This window comes from Tupaia chinensis, unplaced genomic scaffold, assembly GCF_000334495.1.
Source record: "Tupaia chinensis unplaced genomic scaffold, TupChi_1.0 Scaffold000222_1, whole genome shotgun sequence".
NCBI lineage: Eukaryota > Metazoa > Chordata > Mammalia > Scandentia > Tupaiidae > Tupaia > Tupaia belangeri.
Genome location: NW_006159697.1, coordinates 726,719 through 735,954, shown reverse-complemented (window position 1 = coordinate 735,954; position 9,236 = coordinate 726,719). Strand labels below are relative to the sequence as shown.

The 9,236-nt window shown below is 46.5% G+C and overlaps 1 protein-coding gene across 1 annotated transcript in view; it reads left to right on the top strand.

Moving 5' to 3' along the window:
* The window catches only part of TBL1X (transducin beta like 1 X-linked), a 272,758-nt gene that overhangs the window by 108,104 nt on the left and 155,418 nt on the right, over nucleotides 1–9,236 (top strand). The window contains 1 exon segment of the mRNA XM_014587573.2: nucleotides 9,124–9,196. The gene's annotated coding sequence lies outside the window, so the exon portion shown is untranslated.

Here is a 9,236-nt window from a genome sequence, read left to right as displayed (position 1 = left end):
AAAGAGTTCTATTTCGCAGGTGGTTGAAACTGGAATGCGAACACCAGGAGCACACGGTGTTCTTGCATGATAATTTCGGTGAACAAATGCAGTGCTTGACAGTTACACTTAGAATTATACTGAACGCTCCTTGCAGGATGTGGAGACAGCGCTATGCGACATGAGATCGCTGAGGATTCTTTCCTATGTCACGATGTCTGATGTCACTTGCAAACAAAGGACTGATCAGTGTCACATGAAGATTATTTTGCTAAAGTTGGGGGTTGTGACTCTGGGATAGATTGACATTGCTGTTGACGGACAGTTTGCTGAGCAAGAGTTAAATTATTCTTGCGCTTTCGTGCATTGTTTTTAAATGTTGCGATTTCTTTTCCTTTCACTAAAGATTTCATTTCTGCCACTAAATAAAATGTAATCTATGGTTGTAATTTAAATAATAACAATAAATACTTAGAGACAAATGCCGTGCAACTGAGAGCTTATTAAAATTTCCTGCAGGTTGGTTTTTCATTTAGAAAGAGTTGATTTTTTGCCATTTCTGCATGTATAAAATGTTTGTTATGACGCCTTACGAGACATTAAGAGAAAATCAAGTTTATAGACGTGTCTTGTGTAGTGTCTTCTTTTTCTCCTTGTTTGAATAGCTTACCGTCTTTACACGGAACTTGTACAACCTACCTACAGGTGTAATGAAATTTCATATTTTGTAGGAACTAGCGGATATTAAATGACTTATCTGGAAAGTAGACTTGGAAGTGTATTTCTCTATTGATCTTTAAATAAAAAAGGGATTTTTTTTTTCCTTGAATACTTATTTCTCCATCTAGTGCTCTCATGTTTGTTTTTCTGCAAAGTTGATTAAAAAAAGTGACTTCCTTTGGGTTTTGATCCTGCTAATATTTGTTTTAAACATACACCTGCCACATGCCTGCTGTGTTCCATGCACCGTAAGCTCTAATGAAAAACGGTGTCTGGTCATCGAGATGGGCAGTAGGATCACAGCTCATGTGCACCGTGACTTTACAGAGCTGTAACCTTTGTTTATGAAGACATGGATGATTCCTGTAGGGTGTGTGCACTCACTGGAAAGAGACAGAGACCGAGAGAAAAATCACCCCTCAGGGGTAATGGGCATGCCATAGTCCCTTCTGTCCCATCCCCCTCTCGGGATCTTGCGTACGCATGCATGCATGCATGCCTGGCATGAACTTTAAGCTGCCGGGTCCGGTACTTAAACTGTGGTCAGCTACATAGGAGTCCAGTGAGATAATCATCATGCTACTTGCTGGTCCCTATGTAACTAACTTTTGCAGTTGGGTTTTTTCTGTTTCCTGTCTAGGTCATGGTTAATAGAGTGCCTTGACAACAGTTTGTTATATTTGTGACACTTGTGGAAGGAATGAGTGAGTGCATGCATGGCAGATGCCCTGGCACGGATGCCTGTCTAGTTTCGCTCCCTTTTCTAGAGTATTCAGTATACAGAAGAAGCATCTCTTCCAATGCACACGCCGGAAAATAGTGTAGCGGTCAGTATCACCTACAAAGGAGTTGCCATCAGTTCTCTTCTCTAGGATTTTTAAAGAATTATTCCATTGGGGAACCAGCAGTTAGCGTAATGGCTATATCGCTGGACTCCCACATAGTTGACCACGGTTCGAGTCCCGGACCCGGTGGGTTAAAACTCACGCCGGGCGCGTGTGCGTGCGTGCCCAAGATCCCGAGAGGATCATCATTGTCTTTTAATTTGCCACAGGGCATGCGTGTTCACCAGAGGGAGACACAGAGACAGAGAGAGGGAGAGAAAGGAAGCCGCCAGGTCTAGGACTAGCACCGTGGCCAGCCATGCGGGAGTCCAGCTCCTTAAGCACAGTGCCACCTGCCTGCCCCATTGTTTGTTTTAATTTTTGCTTCTATTACCGTAAATGTTCTTGTGTCTTGTGACAGGTATCCGTGGCTCCCCTCAGAGGAAGGGAGGGCCACTTGGAATCCCCCTTTCTCTGTTTATCAGTTGTGGGTAATAAAATCCACCCTTATACACGAAAGAATGTGTCTACTTGTGGAGTAACCATTCTAAAAATTCCTTGAGTTCCTTTGAGGAAGGAGGTCGTAAGGAATTAAATCCTAAAAATCTCGCGTTGGAAGTAGTGACAGCAGGATTTAGACATTCTATTCAACTTTTTCTTCTGAACTTTAGTACATCATCACTTTTTTTATTAGTGCTACAAGATCCTGTGGTTTTTTTTTTTTTTTTTCTTTCTTTCGGCTGACATGGTAACCACTATCCACACGTGACTGGTTACCCTCAACTAAAATGAAATCATATTGAAATGCAGTTTGCCATTTATACTGCCTACATTTCAAGTGGTCACCACCTCCATGTGGGTACTGATTACTGATGACTGAGGACATACTGCAGAAAGCTTGTCAGGTAGAGGGGGCCATGGTTATTCAGACATTTTGCATCTTAAAGGCGTTTCAGAGAAGTGGGGGGGGTTGAATATTAAAGAGAATTTCTTACCAAGTGATTAGGACAATGAATAATAATTACCTACACTAAAAAAAATACAGGACAGCAAAGCTCACCATCATGACACATCATAACATTAAGGAAGGGGGGAAACGTCATGCAGGAATGATCTGGAATCAGAATGCCGTCAGATTTCTTTTTCTTTTTTTCTTTTTCATTTTGACCAGAGAGGGACAGAGTGAAAGAGAGAGGGAAATGGAGAAAGCAAGCCGCCCAGTCTGGGATTCGAACTGTGGTCAGCCACGTGGGAGGCCAGCGCCCTTATCCACTTTGCCACCTGCAGCCCCAACATCGGATTTATTAATAGCAACACTAGAAGTTAGAAAACAAATTATAGAATTCCTTAAAAATAATTTTTACTTAGAATTTTAAGGTTTATTTTCCTACTAAATTAATGATTAAAGACAGGGTAAAGGTGTTTCCGTACATTCAGGCGATCAGTAAAACTTAGCTTTTACACAGCGCTTCTCAAAAAGCCAGAGAAGATAACTCACAGAAGTGAGGGAGTAAACCAAGAAAGGGAGAGGTATGGGATCCTGGAAACAGAAGAAATTCTTAAGGCTTCGGTGGGGGTTCAGGGCAGCAGCTCTGCAGTAGCCCTAAACATAGACCAGTACAGAATAGAGCAGGAGATAAGAAATTCCAGGAGGAATGTCTGGTCTGTGTCCTGGAAGGCAGAAAAACATGAAATGGACATATTATCTGAGAGTTTTGTTTGTTTGTTTTTAGAGGAAGATTTTCGCTCTAGGGTGTGTGCGCTCACCAGAGAGAGAGAGAGACAGAGACAGAAAGCGAGAAGTCACCCTCCAAGCAGGATGGCCACGCCGCAATCCCTTCTCCTCCGCTCTCCTCTTGGGATTTTGGGCATGCATGCACATGCACCCAGTATGAGTTTTAAGCTACTGGGTCCAGGCCTCTAACTCTGGTTGACTTCGTGGGAATCCAGCAACATAACCATTCTGCCATCCCCTGCTCCCTATGTGAGAATTTTGCTTATGTGAAATATTGAATGGAAAGATTGTTGGAAGGTCTTAGAGTTCAAAGGAAACTAAGTAAATAAAAACAGAAGCAATTAATAAGTCCAGGAAAACATAAAAGTTGTAGAAGAAAGGGATCACAATCATATTCTGCTACTGCCTTAGCAGTACACATTCTGCTGTCAAAGTACATAGATTTATTTTTAATTTTAAAAATGATATAAAACGTAGGAAAATGTGTGTGATGGTTAAATACAGGATTGGTCATAGGAATTTAGAAATCTGAAAGTCATTAACTATACGTAAGTCACATTAAAAATTGATTTCTTGAGGGACTATTATAAGCAGATTGTTTAGAAATACGGCTGTTGATACCAGCTGATATCAACAGTACCAACAACAGTTCTAAGATTTGAAAGTGGTTGCTTTGGAATTTGAAATTAGGGTAGGTGGTGCTTAAAAGGTGTGTAATTTTTTGAAAAGTACTCTAGGCCTCGCCTGTATTTCAATTTATATTTGGAAAAGAATAAGAATGGTTTGGGACCAGCAGTTGGCATAATGGCTATGTCGCTGGACTTCCACGTAGTTGACTGTGGATCGAATCCCGGACCCGGTGGCTTAAACTCACGCCTGGCCCGTGTGCGTGCGTGCCCAAGATCCTGAGAGGAGAATGGAGGAGAAGGGATGGCAGCGTGGCCATCCCCCCTGGGGGGCGATTTTTCGCTTTCTGTCTCTCTCTTTCTGGCAAGTGCATGCACCCTATAGCAAAAGCTTCTCAAATAAAGAAAAGAATAAAAATGACTTGAAAATGAAAGTGTATGGGCTATGTCCTCTAAAATTACAGAAATTTTAGCGCAGTTGTAAGCACCCTTGGCAGTATTGACATCTGGGTCCAACCGATCTCCGTGTGAAGGGGCCTATCCTATGCCGTGCAGCATGTTCCTTCTGTACTCAGCCTAGGCCTCTGCCCGATGCCGTGAACGTGCCTCCTTCAGGCCTGAAAACTAAAAATGTCTCCAGATAATGCCCAAAGTCCTCCCTGGGGCACAGCCAGCTCTCTTGGAAAACCAGTCGTTAGCGAAGGAATCACTCAGTACATCACCATGGCGTTCGGCGTTGGTAATGCGAGGCAGAGCGGCCTCATCGCGGGAGACTTGCCTCCCTGTAGTCAGTGGAGTGCCTCGAAATTCCCGGCCCCCACCCCTGCACCCCCGCTCTGCTGGGGCCAGCACCTATCTGAGCCTCTGGCTTGCAGCCGGGTTAGTTCAGGGCTCGCTAAAAAAAGAAAAGGAATCAAATGGGGAGGAAACAGCAGCTTCTCCTTCATGCTTCGTGGTTTCTGAAAACATATTTCAGATTTTTCATGTTGTTTTCATGATGGTACGACTTGAATTTTTTTGGAGTCGAAATGTTAATCATTATGGCAACTGTGGAAAAATTTTGTCCCCTTTGGACGCATTCCAGTGCTCAGCGGGCTGCAGGGAATAAACTCCCATGCCCCTCCTGCCCTTCTCCGCTCCTTCCTCTCGTGAAGCAATTCTTCTGTAAGCTTAGTTAAGTTGGTGAGCGTTTTCTCCTCGAGGGTACGGAGGGAGTCAGTGGGAAAACGGCCCCTTAGATGTTCTCGAGTGGGTGAAGCTGCATACATAATGGAGTACCTGTATTTCACAGTTGAGGAACCTCAGTCGAGAGAGTGTCTTATCATTAATTAGGAGCAAAACGGGATCTGTTTTCTCTCCCTGTTTACTCCTGCCCTTTTTGAAAATGTGTAACTCACACGCTCAGTGTCGTCCTACAGGAAGCCGATGGCATGGGCAGTGAAATCCCAACGGCCATTCGTGGGAGCATGCGAGGATGTTCACAGGTGGCGTGGTGATTGAGTCACTGGACTCGCACGTGGTGACCGGGGCTTGAGTACTGGACCTAGCAGCTTGCTTTCTCACTTTCTCTGTCTTTTGCACGTAAACGTGTACACACATGTGTCCTGTGGCAAAATTGAAAAAATATAATTGATAAATTAATTAAATCCTTTTTTTTTTGGAGATGTTTTTGCTATAGGGCATGTGCACTCGCCAGAGAGACAGAAATCAAGAAATCACCCCCCGGGGGGATGGCCACACTGCAATCCCTTCTCCTCCATTGTTTTTTCTTTTTTAATTATTTCATTTTATTTATTCATTCATTTATTTTAATTTGACCAAAGAGAGAGTGAGAGAGAAAGCGAGAAAGCAAGCCGCCAGGTCCAGGACTCAAACCATGGTCAGCCATGTTTAAGTGTCCAGCACCTTAACCACCACACCACCTGCTGGCCCCCCTTCTCCTCTCAGGACCTTGGGCAGGCACGCACATGTGCCCAGCGTGAGTGTAAGCCACCGGGTCCAGGATTCAAACCGCGGTCAGCTACATGGGAGTTCAGCGACATAGCCTTTACGCTAACTGCTGGTCCCTTAAATCTTTTTAAAAAATACTTTATTAGCTTTATTTATTCACTTATTTTAATTTGACCAGAGAGAGAGAGACAGAGCGAGAGAGAGAGAGAAAGTGAGAAAGCAAGTTGCCAGGTCTGGGAGTTGAATTGCGGTTGGCCAGGGAGTCCAGGGCCCTGAAATGAAATAATTCTTTAAACGGAAAAAAAATGTCCTAAGCTCTCCGTACCCCCCTCTGATCCAGTAGGTGACCCAGCTAGGTCGCCCCTGGCTCCCACTTGGGTGGAGCTGTGGAGCTGACCAGGATTTGGTCCTACTGGAAATGCCATCCATGGGGGTCCTTCTCTGGGTTCCTTCCTCCTCACCCAGGTGGACGGGGCAGCACAGTGGTATCCACCTTTCTCCCCTCCCCCTTCCCTCCTTCCCCCTTCCCTCCTTCCCTACCGTTCAGACATGCGTCTTGTGCTCTGTTCCCTCTCCTCTCTCCCCAGACCCTCTCCTGCCCCTCTTCAGCTGTCTGCATTCTCTTTCCTGAGTACCCCAAGAACATCATTGTCCCTGGCTTGCCCCCACTCTTGGCTCTAGCACCACTCAAACTTGGGTGTTTCTGTTCCTTCTCACCTGCCTTCATGGGCCAGTGAGTCCCACCTCCTCCATGAAGTCCCTCTTGATTTCCTTTGCTTGGAAGAGGTGGCACAGAGACTACACCATGATTCTCTTCGATGAAAATGCACAGACGACCAGCACATTGACCTGCTGCTGTGAGTGGGGTTGTGTGGAGCACGAGCCCTGCCCACAGAGAGCCACGCGCGGAGGGAGTGCCCACGTGGGTCTGAGCAGGCCTGTCTGCTGTCCTCCCTCACTGTGAGCCGCCGATGGAGGGATTCCGAGCCTAGCTGTCACTGGAGTGTCTCTCAAAGCGGTTTCCATTCTGGCCCCGGGTACGAGCTCTTCACGTGGGGATGTGCCAGTGGTCTGTGTGCTGTCCTGTTGGAGAGACAGCTGTCATCAGAAGTGCAGGGCCACCACAGTGTTGGGGGTGTTCTTCTACCTCTGTGGCACTCCTCCTGCGGCCGTGTTCACTCCTCCTTCGCTCAGAGTTTCCTGCTCACCTCTCAGTGTCTTCACGAGTGATTCTCAGTGGGGGACATTTGTCTAGGGCGGGTGGTTATTACAGTGGTGATTTCTCTAAAAAGGGTCTCTTGTCTTCAGTCGGGAAAACCCGGGGGGCACAGCTCAGCACACTGCAGCACCCAGGACAGTTCCCTGCATGGCGTTAAGACACCCCACACACGCCCCCTCGCAGAGCTCATAGGGTGATAGGCAGCTGGCCCGGAACCAGGACCTCTCCCTCCTGCTCCAGACTCGGGGAGCTGCTTAGTTAACCCTCCATTTGGAGACCGAGGGGTGTTCCCAAGTTAACACCCATGTGAGGCTTAATGGCTATGTCGCTGGACTCCCATGTAGTCGACCGTGGTTCGCGTCCCGGACCTGGTGGGTTAAACTCACACTGGGCGCATGTGCGTGCCTGCCCACGATCCCAAGAGGAGAATGGAGGAGAAGGGGTTGCAGTGTGGCCATCCCCCCGGGGGGTGATTTCTCGCTTTCTGTCTCTTTCTCTGGTGAGCTCACACGCCCTGTAGCGAAAACCTCCCCCAAAAAAGAAAAAAAAAATGTGATGAGGGGGTGACAGAATGGGCATGCGTAGGCTCTAACTCCTTCCCTCCCATGGGCTGCAGAGTCCTCCGTGGGCTGGACCAGTCACCGTTCACCTCTTCCGTCCAGCCCACTGGCCTTCCTCAGGCACCAAGTACATTCCCACCCCAGGACAGCTGCACGCCTTGTGTCTGCATGCTGGCCTCTCCTGTCCCCGTTCATCATTCCTCACCTCAGCAAACTCTGCCCAGGCCCCTCGTGTAAAGGTAACTCCCCGCTCCGGAGGCACTGTCTCTTCGCTGTGTAGTTTGGCTTTCCTCTTTTTAATTTTTTTTAATAGTTTTTAATAGCTCGTGCTTTTGTTTACTAGTTCATTGTTCATGTTGGTCCCTGCCCAAGTGCCGCAGCGTTTCCATCTTTCACAAGGGCTCAAGGCTTAGTTGTTGTTGGTAGAAATTTGCAGCGTTGCATTGGCTCTGGAACTAGCTTCTGTTTTTACTTGGCGCGCTTTGGAATGGTAGAGGAAATTGTGTCTATTGTTAGAGATGGAGATATTTCAGGTGAAATGCTCTGGGGTTTTAGTTCACCTTCCTGTTGCTGTAACTGAAATGTCGCAGACTAGAGAATTGATAAAGGAGGTTTATTCAGCTCACAATCTGGAGGTTCAAGCCCGAGGTCACATCTGGTGAGGATCTTCTTGCTGATGGGGACTCGGCAGAGACCCAAATTGGTGTAGGGCATTGCAGAATGGGAGGGGAAGACTGTGTCCGCTCTGGTCTCTCTTTTCTCTTTCTCTTTTCTTAAAATTTTGCCAGAGTGCACCTACACTTGTGAGAAAGAGGGCAAGAAAGAGGAAGCACCCACCCCACTCCACCACCCCCACTCACCTCCACGCCACCCCCCGTAGGGAGTGCTGCAGCCCCTTCTCCATTTCCCGTTCCTTTCGGGATTTTGGACACACACGTACACATGCCTGGTGTATTTTTAAGCTGATGGTCCAAGACTTGAGCCACCTACTTGGCTGTGTGGCATCCGGTTTACCTAGCTCCCAGGCCATGGACTGGCCCCTGATCTATCTTTCTCCTTTTTTGAAGCCCACAGTATTCAGTTGTGAAGGCCCCACCCTGAAGACCTTGTCTAATTCTAATTACTTCTGCAAAGACTCCACGTCTTAATACCATAGCTGGATTAAGTTTCCACCCTCTTAATACCATCACAATAGCAGCCAGATTACAACATGTGAATTTGGGGAGGACCCATTCAAATCACAGCACTTGGCACTGTTGTAGTCATGATCCTTTTTGATCCATGTTGAGAAAATTTGTGTGAATAATCTCTTGTGTGTGCTGTCGACATAGGCTTCAGCCTTAAATTCACCAGCAATGGTTGTTTGCCATCCAACACGGTTGTTACTTACAAACCTTCAGGATGCTACTTTGTAACTGAAATAACTGCCCGGTTATGGAATGGTTGAGGATGTGTTCCTTGACATTTTTGCCTTACTTTGGGTTTTTTTTTTTTTTTTTTTTTTTAACAGGTAACTAAAGATCGAAGCAGGGCCTAAAAATAAGCCTTCAAAGAAGAAGGGATTTGCCTGCCTTTGGCTCTGAGTAAGTGAAATTGCCCAATGGGTCTCTTCTTCTATAATGA